The sequence below is a fragment of the Macaca thibetana genome, chromosome 7, assembly GCF_024542745.1.
Source record: "Macaca thibetana thibetana isolate TM-01 chromosome 7, ASM2454274v1, whole genome shotgun sequence".
Classification (NCBI taxonomy): Eukaryota; Metazoa; Chordata; class Mammalia; order Primates; family Cercopithecidae; genus Macaca; species Macaca thibetana.
In genome coordinates, this window is record NC_065584.1 from 92,395,253 (window position 1) to 92,409,565 (window position 14,313).

Consider the following 14,313-nt stretch of genomic DNA (forward strand, 5'->3'; position numbering starts at 1 on the left):
TGATGTTCCTTCTGATATTCTCCGTGGGGACACTCAGCATCTTGCATCATTCAGCTGGACAGTTTGGAGTAGAATCTTCTCCTAGGGTTAACAGCAAAAGACCAAACAAATGCTCAGCATTCCGTAAAACCTACATGGCAACTAGGAGAAAGGCAAAGCTTTCTAGAACAATGTAGGCAGTGAGCAGTATGTTCCCAGCTGGCTCTCAATAAATAATGACCAGTGGGATCATAAGACAGTGTCAACAGGGGAAAAATAAAGGGCTCAGTGGAGAACATCTGACTCCAAACTTCGCTTATGGGAGTATGATGGCTGGACATGGAAGGCATGACCAAATCAACGAGGTTCTTGTAGGCTAGGCTGTGGGGTCTGAAAGTCTTTCCATAGTCAGTGGGAAAATGTTGAAAGATTGAACCATGTATCTACTCTATTTTTGCCAGAGAAACCACTCTTGGAACCGTAGAGTAGGTAAATGGGAAGGGACCATAGAAGAGGAGAGTTAGATAAACTAAGGGGCCATTGTTGTGTCACAGTGGGAAAGGATGAGGTTCTGAACTCAGAAACAGTGGGCTGGTAGAGAAGGAGACACATCTGTGAGATATTTAGGAAGGAAAATTGTAGGGCAGAATGGATCTGAAGTCAATGAAAAATTCTTCATAGCTCTAGTCATTGGACTTCCCCAGAAGACACTGAAAGGAAGGTTTGGATGCAAGTTGTTCATTTAGGAGGAGATCTCAGGAAGCACAGAGTATTTCCTTGGGTTAGGACCTCCAAGTCCTCCCCTAACTGTAAGTAAGACAGGAAAGGGAAGGAATCCACTGTAGGGTGCCTTAAGAAGCAAATTACCACTCTGGGCAGCCAGAGTTCATCCCACTGTGGTCTTCTGGGATACTGTGTAGAACATGCCCCCAAGTTGTCTCATCCAAAGGGTGAGAGAGCTGGGGTATTTATCCTCCAACTCTCATGTGAGATTGTTGAGAGCTGTTCACAGGGAGGAACATTAGTTCCATAACATTTCCATTCTGCCCTAGAGCTAGACACTTTTCCCCTCGTAAACAGGTTCCATTAGTAAGAAGATTAAGATCTATCAGGTGGCAAGCTCCCGTGGCCAAGGAAAGCCCTATGCAGAGAATCAAAGGTGCTAACAGTAAGAATTCCTGGGCATATACTAGGTGGTGAGTGCTGGGGGGATGTAGGTAGATACAAATAATATGTTATAGCTTTTTTGATTTTTTTCTTTTAAAAGGAGACCATGGAGGTAAAGCTCTAATAGTATGCTTATATCTCAGGTCACTAAGGTCAGCTGGGGTGGCAGATAAGTACAGGCTACATATGGGGCTCAGCCATGACTGGTTGAGTGTCCTGCAGGAGATGAGCCTGGGGCCTGCTGCCTGGCCTGGCGCCTATCTTACTGTGATCTGCACTGGGCATAGAACTCCAGCCTCATGTGTCTGCCAATGCTTACTGCCTTAATGAAACACAAGGGCTGTCAGCAAAGGGACTTTATTGCCACTAGAAGAACTTTTGTCAAATGATAAAAATGAGCTAGCTGTGCCTTACAGAAAGCTACCACGCAATGATATATGCAAGCTGATGGCCTTAAATTAACTGATTAATAAATAGGAGGTGAGAAGGATGATATTGTTGGCCATAATGAATGCTAATGAGGTGACCCCGCTAATGAGATTCCTTTCTTCATTCTGTTATTACACTCATCAGTTATGCAGCATTGATTACCACCTACTTCTTGCATCTCCAGGCTGAGAAATGGGTGACTTAATGGAGATGTTTCACCCAGAAAAGCAGTGATTGGGTTAGGAAAACTAGAAGCTGGAGAAGAGAGTTGGTTACATTATAATCTGATTTATTGCTTCAAAAGATAGATTCTTTTTTACATGTTGGATCTTTAAAAACAACCTGTTTTATTCAGGCTGAACTGCAGAAATGGCTATATTTCTTAACGCTTTTGACATATATAAAGAAATATGCCTATGACTCCTTCAAATGACATGCTGCAAATTTGGTCATAATAGAAGTCTTTATGAGAATTACATTTCTTCCTCTGCGGTTACTGATTCTAAGTTCGAAGGAGCTGTAGAATCTGTCCCTCATTTCCATGCCCATCACCATTGCCTTGGTTTAGACCTTAGCATCTGTTACCTGGAAGTCTCAATAGCCCCTTCTTGGTGTGGCTCTTCCTCCCTTTAAGCCCACCCTATTCTGCTTCTATCTTAGCAATCTCTGCCAGAGTGGTCTTCCCAAAACCCAAATCTGATCATATGATTCTATTGTTTCAAAAACTTCCAGTATTTCTCATCACCTAAACTGGTGGCCTGAAGATACATTCTGACCAGTAGATGTCTGTTATTTCACCTGGTCGATATTCATTTGTAATATGAATTTTGGAAGCTTTTCATTAAAAGGGAACAGTGCATTGGTTACAGTTTTCATGAATCTTTCCTGTTTTCAGTATAATTCTTCATGACTTGCCTGATCCCTGTTGGCACTGAAGATTGCAATCCCTACCTGCCACAAAAGGGCTTCTATTATCTGCCTTCTACCTACTTTTCCTGCATCATCTTTGCCATTCCCAGCTGCCTATTAAACCACAGAAGGTTTTAGAATATGCTCTGCTTCCTCTTGGTCCCAAACCTTTCCATATGCTATTCCTGAGACTTAAATGCTTTTTCCACCTCTGCTTTCAGACTCATTATATGTACGTTACATGTGTATATATATATGTGTGTGTGTATGTACACATTATACATAATATATGTGTATATGTACATTATATATATATATTGCTTATGCAATAATGGATGCTGCAAGGTCTAAAATTTGCAGAGTAGGCCAACAGGGTAGAAACCCAGGAAAGTGTGGATGTTGCAGTTGGACTCCAAAGGCCACGGGTGGCAAAATTCTTCCTTTCTTGGGGAAGGTCAGTCTTTGTTCTATTAAGGCCTTTGAATGATTGGATGACATGCACCATGTTAAGGAGGGCAATCAGCTTTACTCAAAGTCCACCAATTTAAATGTTAATCTCATCCAAAAAACACCTTCACAGAAACATGAAGAATAACATTTGACCATATATCTGGGCACCATGACGCAGCCAAGTGAATATGTAAAATTAGCCATCATAATAAACAGTATTAAAGGGTTTGAAGTTGTAGATAATGCTACTTCATACATGTTGTCATCCTCTGTACTTCCTGTTGATCTCATTTTCCAGTTTAGCAGAGATATTTTTTATAAGCTGAATGATCTTGGGCAGCCTGATTGGTGCTCAGCATCTCAGGAGACACTCATAAGCCAGTCAGCTCCCAAGAATGTAAGAGGCATTATGAGCCGTCATTCATAGCTCCTAACTAGGAGCTTAACACATAGTGCCTAGTTTTTGTCTTATGTCAAGGGACCAATGTAGAGTCATTGCCTGTCATATACTAAGCACTGGGTTGCTCTTTGAGGGTCGTTGTTTTACTTAATCCATATGAGATAGGTAATACAAGTAACGTGGGTGCTATCCTTGGCCCCATTTCATAGATGAAGAAAATGGAAGCTCAGAAAGGTTGAGGATTTGCCCAGTGCCCCTAGTTCTGGCTATCTACTGCAGCAAAATGTGTGTCCCAAACTTAACTGTGTAAAACAACAACCGTTCTGTTGTGCTCAGGAGTCTGTGGATCAAGAATTCAGACAGAGCACAATGGGGTGGCTGATTTCTGCTCCACAGTGACTGAGGCCTCAGCTAGTTTGGCTCAAATGCCTGGAGGTGTCACCATTTATCTGGTGGCTTGATTCTGGATCCCTATTAGATTCCTCTGGTTTTCTTCATTTCAGGTTTGCCGGGCTTGGAATTCAAGTGCACTTTTTTCACACATGTGCTTGGGCTGTTCCGACCTCAATCTCTCTCCCTACAGCTTCACAGTATGGTGGTCTCAGGGTAATCAGACTTCTTGCATGGTAGCTGGCTTCCCCCAGAGTGTGAGTTGCAAAAGTCTGCAAGACTTCTTATGACCTGGCCTCAGAAGTTTGAGATCATCACATCTACCGTAAGCTGTTGATCAAGCTGATCACTCAAGCCGGCCCACACGTGATGGGAAGGTTATTAGACTTCATCTCTCAATGGGAGGAGAGCAAAAATTTCAACTATCTTTAATCTACCATACCCATAATTAGTGAGAGGCAGAACTGGGAGTTGGAGCTGATTTGCTTGACTTCAAAATCCTTGCTTTTTTCCTAAATTGCTTTGTCTCTGCCAGCATCCTGTGTATGATGGCCACAGGGTTCCTAATTATGAGCAGGACCCCAGGTCACCATGCAAATAGATAGGCAGCTGCAAGAGTGTTATGAGATGACACCCCACAATGTGTCAGGGCGGGGCAATGAGAAGGGCCAGTGCCAACTTCCTGCTGGGTGAAGGGACACCGATGTCATCGCTCATGCTGCAGGGGGCCTCAGGCTTGAGAGGAGAGCAGTATTTCAGAACTGAAGGGAAAATGCTAATGACCAATGCTAATGAGGAAGAGAAAGCAAGGGGAGAGGGAACAAGTTCTGTAAAGAAAAGAAGCCAAGGAGAGGATTAAAGTATGTGGGAGAGGAGGTGGCGAGGCCATGTCTTCTGCTGCAATCTCTGCTAGGAAGGATGCAGATACTCTACAAGTCAGTCCTTCAAACAGAGGAAAGCAAGGACCCAGTTCTCCAGGGCTTTCCTTCACTAGACAGATGGGCAGATGACTGTGACTGTGATCTCAAAGGAATTAAGGAACCCCAGGAAGGACACTGTAGAAAGAGGCAAGAGAGCCCCTCTTGAGCTCACTTATTTTGATTTCTCCTGCCTTTCGTCTTTATCTCTGGGGGAGAGTTATTATAATTCATTGAAGAATTAAGTACTGTTTTTAAAAAACTGACTACAGTATGCAGTTCACAGCCCTACTATGAGCAACTATTTATAGCTTGTTAGGGATTCTTATCTGGATGGCAGAAGGGAGTTTGATTTCTAATTTCCAACAGCAGTATTTTCATGTAATTGAAAACTCAGTTTTTAAAATGTGGCATTGACTTTCCGCACATAATTGCTCTCTTAACACTTCCACAATGTAGAGTGGAGAGGAGAGGGTATAATAAAATATTTGCTATGGACCCTGAGCCCAGGAGCTTGAGACCAGCCTGGACAACGTAGGGAGACCCTAGCTCAAGAAACAAACCAAAAATGTGTGTAAGGTCTTGTTGGCTGCCTCCTGTCCGCTGATTCTTTTCTTGCTTACCAATGGATCTGTATTTCTGTTTGGAGTAAATAGGCATGAGTCATGAATGGTGTCAGCCAATCATGACAATGTCATGCCCCTGGCCAGCAATCAGTGTAGAAGTGAAAATGTGACCTCCCCATCATGGCTAATGAGATGTTATGGGAAGTCAGCTGGGGTTTTCTGGGTAAAATTCTTCCTCCTAAGGAAATAAAGCAATCCAAAAGAAGGCACTCCTTGCTCCCATCCTCTTTGTTTTGAGCAATCATATGTGAGGATGTAATGCTTTGAGATCTGCAGCCATCTTGTGACATGAGGAATAAGGCATTTTTTTTTCCCAGAGATGTTGACCCAGTGCTCTGATATTTTTGAGTCACAGAATCAGTCCTCCCAGAGCCTGCCTTCAGATGTCTGGATTTCAAGCCACACTTAGTTAAGTATTCTGTTACTTGAAACCAACAGCTGCCTAATGTGTACATTTATCACAGGGTCCAACCATCCGGTGTTTGAAGCCAGACCTGCATTTCAAATGAGAGAATGTGGCTCAGTACCCTCTGGATTTACTACTGGTTTCACTGAGAGGGTAGCAAATTTCTTATTTCTAGGCCCAGGACTCCTTTCCTGGCTTACCTGTGGTGTGTGTGCTGTGTGTGTGTGAGGTGGGGTACTGGGGAGGAACAGGGGGAAGTGGGAGGAGACAGAAAGAGAGAGAGAGATTGGAGAAGAGAGAGGTAATATTTTGATTAAAATTCTCCATCTTAAGGTTGCAGTGAGCTGAGACTGTGCCACTGCACTCCAGCCTGGGCAACAGAGTAAGACTCAGTCTCAAAACAAAACAAAACAAAAACAAAAAACAATTCTCCATCTTAGAGAGAAAAATTATGTCTTGGCACAGCTGCCGAGGAACCCCTTTTAAACCAGAGCCCTCCTTGAAGAGGAATCCTTTGCTGAATTCTATTTTCTCCATGTAATAGATTTGCATTATGCGGTCTGCAGTCTTACAGTGGAAAATCAAACATTTTAGGGTTTGATAATTCTCAAAGTGCCACGACGCAGATTCCTCCAGTGTTTTCGTAACTGTGCAGATCATCACCTTACATCCTCTCAACTGCAAATTCTCTCTACCGTCCCTCCTGGGCCATAATGGATGTTTTTTCCTTCACAGTGAACACCATAGCGAGCCTGGTCAGCAGAGGGGACTGGAGGGCCATTGCAGGAGGAAGGGCATCTCTTTCTGGTTCCACTAGCCGCGTTTTTGTTGTTATTTCCTGGCTCCCACTGCAAGGATCGGTCAGGGATGTGGCTGTGGGGGCCATCTGGTGGTGCCCTAGCCCTGCGGCCAGAGTGCACAGACCCCCTGGCACCTTCACTGCCTGTCTTGGCCCATCAACCACCTTCCCGGAGCACTTCCAGTTCAGACACACACACACACACGCCCAGGCTTTGCATTCTCTCCTTATGGGTGGACTGCCAGCATAGTGACCCCCTCTGTGCCCATTCACCAGCCTGCACCCTGGAGGGCTGCTTCCCCCTTGCCTGGCAGCTGTGGGGCAGCTCTGGCTTAGGCATCCTGGTGAACTACTCCATCATCCAGTTGGCTGCAGCCACACCTTCTCCTATGAGGCCTGAACACCAGCCTGAGGGAAGTCTGCCCTTCCTTGGGTCCCATTAGAGTCCTCATTTCATATTTACAGCTGCTCTGGTATCATAGCTGAACAATTCTTTATATTAAACTTCTCCTTGTCCCATACAGGACAGTCCATCTTCTCAGCATCTTCCCATTACTAATCATGTTTCTGCCTCTTGGACCCAGCTTGATGCACTGAGTTTCAGAGTTAAGAGATACATAGGATAAGGTTTTAATGATACATGTTTGTGGCAGAGTTATCCACATGATGGGGAAAAGCTTGTCACCTGCAAGCGGAAGTCCCTTAGAAAGAGGCAGAGAATATCCATAGCTGCATTGACTGAGCTGGCAGTGAGAGGATGCAGGGAGGTGAAGGGGCACTGGGCATGGTGGCTGCCGATTTCCCCAAGAGCAAACGAGGATGCTGCCAAAGGAAGGCCACATGGAGGGCCATATGCTTCCTGGCCACTTGCCTGGGAACCACCAGTGCAGTGCGATAAAACACTAAATATGCTCCAAACCTTTTAAATCAGCATTACTGGGAGTGTTCCCTAGCAATCTTCCCTTAAAAATCCTCCGAAGGGCATTTTGAATCATATGAAAATCATGCAACCCCCTGCTTCAGGGAAGGTCTCCCACCAAAAGCCCTTTCAAAGGATCAGGCAGCACCTGGAGAAGTATCTGAAATGCCAGCTCCAGGGCTCATGAGGGCCTGTGCCCTAGGAATGTGATTTTACAAGTGAGGAGGAGGTTTCCCGTGCCTGAGTTTGAAGTCCCTGCTGTGAACACTAGATTTAGAAGTGGAGTGAAGAAGGATTTATTTTGGAAGAAAAAATGAGGAAGAAAAATCCATTTCTGATTGAGCCCGCGAAACCTCCTGGAGCAGGTGAAGGTGAAGCATCTTTGCATGAGATTTAAGGATGAAAGGGCCCAGAGTCAGCAGGATTATCAGGCTGAACCAGATTGGCACATTGTCAGATATGGGTGGCATAGGGGCAGGGGAGTGTGAACCCATCAAAACAGGTTTGGGCTGTCGGACAACATGAGGGGGGGCCCTAGGGGAAGGACTGCCTAGGATCCCCTGGTGATACCTAGCTGTGATGGAGCACTGCCCAGGGCGGTCCTGAGACCTGTGCCTGGTATCATCTTAGGCACTTATAGTCAATGCTGCTGGTGCCCTGCCAGATTCTTCCAGAGTCCCCTATCCATCTAGGGATGCTCCCTAAGAATGCCACAGCCCCTTTCAGGGAATGTCCCTCTGCCTCCTGGAGCAGGTCTAGACTTGCCTACAGGATGAGCTCTGAGCCAGGGGGTTAATGGCTCTGGGCATATCCAGTATCCAGTAACTAGCATTTCCAAATTCCTGACATATTACTTATCTTAGGGATTCGAGGATGAGACATCTAAATTCTTGGGAACTCCTAAAATCATAAATTATTCTGCATTATAGTTGTATTTACAAAAGGAAAGTAGTATTTAGTATTTTAATAGTATCTTTAAAGGTGCTTTTGTTGTATTTACAAAGAATCATAGCCTATGGCAAATATTCAAATGCTAGAAAACATGGGGTAGTGTTTGTGTAACACAATATTCAATATTCTAGCAGGGTTAACAGCACTACACAGAATCACATGCCAAAATGGCCAATTTAAGGACTTCTTTGATTGCTTCCTAAACTTATTTTTTGAAACACCAGCACCACTCATATGTTTTGAATGAGGCACACAAAGCATAAGAACTGAGTAATACTTACTGTATTTGCAAGAATGGCATTAGCAGCAACCAGGACCAGGGACACACCCTTGTCACATGGCCACCCTATGAACAAGGCTGACTGCTGACTGCTTAGATATGATGTTTCTCTGCTGTGTGCTCCTGTCCTGGTTCCAGGAAAAGTGACCTTCACCTTCCACTCTCCATGGCAGCCTTCCTTGCTGTTGCTTTAGACCTGACTCAGTGGGTTTGTTAGAACCAGTGATGGTTCTTTGTTGATTGTTCATATTTACAATTCTGTTTCCCATGTCCTTGAACTCTCACATGATTTTTCTTGGGATTTGGGGTTTAGGATATAAAAACCTTCTGAGAAATTCCAGGAGGGAATTCCCACATGGAAACACTACCCTCAACTCATGAGAAGCAGGGAGTTGTTGGGATAATTTTCAGGCTAATTATGGACTTGCCATCTCTTAGGATTCTTCAGTGAGATTGAATTCCAGTTGCAGAGAGCAGTAACTGACTCCATTTGGCTTCCTTCTGTACCCTGTTTAATTTCCACATTCCCTACCATTTGTTTGTTTGTGGGGAGGTGGAGGTTAGGGGGCTGTTATGGGCTGAATCATGTCCTCTTAAATTCATGTGTTGATATCCTAATCCCTAGTACCCCCAAATGTGACTGTGTTTGGAGATACCATCTTTGCAGAGGTAATTAAGTTAAAATGAGGTCATGAATTCTAATCCAATAGAACTGGTGTCCTTATAAGGGAAATTTGAACACAGAAAAGGACAGAGGAGGACCCTATGAAGACCCAGAGAGAAGATGACCATCTGCAAGCTGAGGAAGGAGAGAGGCATCAGCAGAAATCAACTCTGGACACTTTGATCTCGGACTTCCAGCTTTGGGAAGTGTGAGACACTGAATTTCGGTGTATAAGCCAATCAATCCATGGTACATGGTTATGGCAGCCCTAGTAAGCAAATACAAATTTATCTCCAAATAAACTACTTGCATATGAATCTTTGTCTCATGATCTGCTAAAGTAGGACCCAAATCAAGAAGACAGGGTTTCCTTTAAATCTTCACAACAAATTTGAATGGTAGGCTTGAACATCTTTGTTAACAGATTAGAAAAGTGAAACCTAGAAAGATAAAGATAAGGGAAACTTCAACATCAGTTTTGTTTAAATCCAAAACCCATCCATGCTCTTTTCCACCCACACGACCCTCCTTTCCCCCATATAGCCTGAAGATGATCCCTCTGACTGTCTCATTTAAACAGACTTTGCATTCCATGTGGATTCCAAATTTGACTGGCCAGGGCAGGACTGCAGCCTGAGGACAGCTCTTCTGTTGACTTAAGTGGAAAAAACAGGCCTTGGTCTTGTCTCCTGGAGAGAGCACATGGGGAGTGGTAAGGCCCTGGGCTTGTCTCTAGAGTGCCGTTTATGTGATGTCACTGAAAGGTGAAGGAGCAGGTGAATGGGGAAGTGTTTTAAATTTCATCTGCATACTTGGACTCATGGTGGAGGTCAGAGTCCTTCAAAAGGAGGAAAATACGAATTTGAAAAGTAGCAAAATATTGGGAGAATAATGCTTACGGAGAAGGAACTTGACCTCAAATTGGAAAGGACTGAAGGTATGTTCTTATCGTGAAGTAAGAGCAGATGCAAGTGAGTGAGCTCTGGAGAATTTCAAGGAGAAAGAGGAATAGGGGTCATGATATGTGGGGGGCTGGGAGAGTGACTGAGACCCAGGTGACTGTCTCTAGGAGGGAAGGGAAGCTGGAAATGCAGGCCATTTGGAAAGGAGTCTCAGAAGCCTGGTGTTGTAATGTTTCTGTGGTAGAAAGATTTATCCTGGTAAGTGGCTCAGGGTACTTGGAGACAGATGTGGCCCTCCTTCAGCAATGTGGTCAGATCATCTGTTTTGCTTTCTCCATAAATATGTCTCTCTGAATGTCGACAGGGAGAGATTTGGAAATAAAACAAAAAAAAATTTTCTATGAGCATAAAAGGCTTAATTTATCACCAGCTTTTCAACCAAATGAAAATGATTTGCTTTTTAAAAAGACTGTTTGCTGAACAAATGTTTCAAAAATGCAATAGATTATTGCAATTATTGTACCCACTTTAAAAAAAATTTACCAACGGATGGACAGGTGTTCCAAAAATGTTTTCATACATTTCTCTCTGTGAAGGTGGAATCTAAGATGAAATTGCCTGGGAAATGTTTCACGTACAGGAAGGCTGTTTCAGGGAAGGCATGGACTTTTCAAGTTGCTTAGCCGCTGCTCTTTGGGGCTGCACCTGAGGTGAGCTTCTAGGTATGCTCTGAGAAGTTGCTCTGACATTCTTGCTATTGTATTGACCACAGGGATGATGCTGGTGTTCTTGTCCACATCACAAAGCTCACACTCTATCAGGACCCAGAGAACAAACACCTCTCAGACCTTAGTGTCAAGAAAAACATATGCTTGAGGGGGTGGAAAGTTTTTGTCTTGTGGATCTTGTAACTCTTGGAAATGACTGCATTTCCCTCTTGTCACTGGGAATCTTAGAATCATGTTTGTGGCTCATGTTTTATGGATGTGTAGCATCCTTGGGGGTAAATTTTGTGTGCCAAATGTGATTTTATTTTATTCCTCTTTCCTCATTTCCCTGTAGTTCTGATCGACTTTACTTATTTTCACCCAATGGGATGGGATGGAATTTTGTGTTTCATCGAGGTCTTTTAGACTAAGAGGCTATAGTGGATACTGTTGTGTGTTGCCTGAGTCTCCCTTGAAAAATCAAGGCACTCACCGCTCCAGCTGACCACTGCCTGCTGACCACTCATAGCATGTGCCTCGGCAGGAGTTGCCCTGTCTTTGTCTGAAGGGAGCTGTCTCATTCAAGGGAGGCTAGTCCACTCCCTGGGGGCAGCTTGCATCCACAGACTGGTGGATGGAGCAGCACAAAGGCCTGGTGGCTGTATTAGTCCATTTTCATACTGCTATGAAGAAATGTTCAAGACTGGGTAATTTATAAAGAAAAAGAACTTTAATGGACTCATAGTTCCCCATGGCTGGGGAGGCCTCACAATCATGGTGGAAGGTGAAGGAGGAGCATGGTGACAGGCAAGAGAGTCTGTGCAGGGGAACTGCCCTTTATAAAACCATCAGATCTCATGAGACTTATTCACTATCACGAGAACAGGATGGGAAAAAACCACCCCCATGATTCGGTTACCTCCCACTGGGTCCCTCCCATGACAGATATGGGGATTATGGGAGCTACAATTCAAGATGAGATTTGGGTGGGGACACAGCCAAACTGTATCAGTGACCTTGCTTTGATTTAGGATAACTCAGCTTCACAACCACCCCAGCCTCACAGCTCCTTGTGAGATCCTCTGAGGATGCTAGTGCAATTGCTCCCAAAGCCTGTGTGCTTGACTCTCCATTTCAAAGCCTGTTTCCTAGGAATCTGAGCAACAGCAGTTGATGCCAGCAGTGGGCTGAGGAAGAAGATTATAAAATGGGATTTTGGAACTGGATCCCCCCTAGTCAGCTGGTAATGAAAGCCCATTCCTGGTGGTAAATGGAGTCCTGACTGCCAAAGACATGGGGTCATGTGGTTCTGGGAGAGTAGGGGCCTCGCTGGGGCTGCCAGAGGAAGGGGATGCATGGTAGGCACAAAGTCTAAGGCATTAAAGAGTTTAGTCAAACTTTACAAGTTAGAAATCATAAGGACTATGGGATTGGATGGCTATCAATTGATGGGGCCATCAATATATTGGAGCAAGACAATGAAAGGCTGTGAGTGATCCATCACCAACTTAAGGCTCAATGTGGAAACTGGAAGGCATCTCTGGTAGCTTTGAAAGAGACTTACTTGCTCTAGGTGGAGGGCAGAACAAAACCCAGGATTAGACCTGGAACTTGTTATGAGATAGAGGAACCACTGAGAAGACAGGTCTGGTGTGCAACAGTCAGGATCCCGATTAGGTTAGGCTCCCTGAGATTTGGGATGGGACATCTGCATTGATGTACTAAAAAATCCTGTTTCCTAGGCCGGGCACAGTGGCTCGTGCCTGTAATCCCAGTACTTTCGGAGGCCGAGACAAGCGAATTGCTTGAGGCCAGGAGTTGATCAGTCTGGCTAACATGGCAAAACCCCATCCTTAGTAAAAATACAAAAATTAGCCATGGTGGCATGCACCTATAATCCCAGCTACTGGGGAGGCTGAAGCATGATAATTGCTCAAACTCGGGAGGCAGAGGTTGCAGTGAGCTGAGATCATGCCACTGCACTCCAGCCTGGGCAACAGAGTGAGACTCCATCTCAAAAAAAAAAAAAAAAAAAAAAAAAAAATCCCCTCAACCCTCTGGGCCTGTATGAGCCCACTCTTCCATGTTAAAGATTAGCTCTCCTCCCTTACTCCAAGATAATGCAGAGGCCTCTGTCTTGCAGATAAAATGTCCCCTCTGCCCACCACCCCCAAGATCTACCTCCACCTTCTGTCTTGTCCTTCAGACCAATATATAGGATTCAGTCACAACCTAAGATGACTGGCTAAGGGATGGGCCAGCAAAGTGAAGAGAGGAACTATATTTTGAAGGAGTTGAAGGACCTAGTCAACTTGAAACTGCAGGACATAGGAGAGTATGGGACTGGATCCTCAGATGCTTAGATGTAGAACATAAAATTGAATAAGGAATGGTTTATTGACAGGGGAGCATTTGTCCATGAAACAGGAGTAGCCTCTGGCTAGGAACCTGGGAGATGGTGCTAATACATTGCTAGCATGACGCCTGAAGCTTGGGGAAAGCAAAAGCATACACCAAGTGAAGGAGGAGTCCTAGCACTGCCATGTCAGGGGAAGACAAGAGGGATCAAGGGGCTCAGAGAGGCAGGGCGTGGTGGCTCACACCTCTAATCTCAGCACTTTGGGAGGCTGAGGCGGGTGGATCACCTGAGGTCTGGAGTTTGAGACCAACTTGGCCAACATGGTGAAACACCATCTCTACTAAAAATACAAAACATTAGCTGGGTGTGGTGGCTGGCACCTGTAGTCCCAGCTACTTGGGAGGCTGAGGCAGGAGAATTGCTTGAACCCACGGGGTGGATGTTGCAGTGAGCTGAGATTGCGCCATTGCACTCTAGCCTGGGCAACAAGAGCGAAACTCCGTCTCAAGGAAAAGAAAAGGGGCTCAGAGAAGCAGCCATCCTGGAGTGAATATACTATGTATGTGGCCTGCCACTCCAAAATCCCATGCTCCAAAAAAAGTACATTAGGTAAAAGATATACATTTTTTGTTACTGTCATCCTTTGATCTTAAGGCTTCTGTTGATAACGAAACTTTTGGCATCACTGCTGTTGCTTGAGAACAGATCTTCCTCTCCAAACAACCTCCCATCCTTCAGCATCTTTCCTTTCCATGCAAGAGAAGAAAACAGATCAAGATTTCTTAGATAATAAAAAATACTTGGAAGTCTATAAAATAAAAACATTTTCCAGTTTAACTGCCCTTAAATATAACAGATATACAAACACGAGGCCATTTTACTTAACAAGGCCACGAAGGAGTGCCCTGGTGAGAAGGCAGCAGCATTTTTGGTAAGCTCCATAGTAGTTGTCTTCTGTAAGCCATGGTTGATGATAAATACTGTTCTAGAAATGGGCTTGCTGATAGCACTGGGCTGGATGGTGGTGCTTAACCATTAGAGCAAAGTGCACCCGACTCT

General features: G+C 44.6%; 1 long non-coding RNA gene across 2 annotated transcripts; it reads left to right on the forward strand.

Moving 5' to 3' along the window:
- Positions 1 to 583: 583 nt before the first annotated feature.
- Positions 584 to 9,589, forward strand: LOC126958680 (uncharacterized). Of its 2 annotated transcripts, none has more exons than XR_007727268.1 (3): positions 584 to 788; positions 3,918 to 4,049; positions 9,333 to 9,589. It is a non-coding gene; the product is annotated as an uncharacterized LOC126958680 (long non-coding RNA). The 2 variants fall into 2 exon arrangements; XR_007727269.1 differs by lacking the exon at positions 9,333 to 9,589 and adding an exon at positions 5,585 to 5,816.
- The last annotated feature ends 4,724 nt before the right edge of the window (positions 9,590 to 14,313 follow it).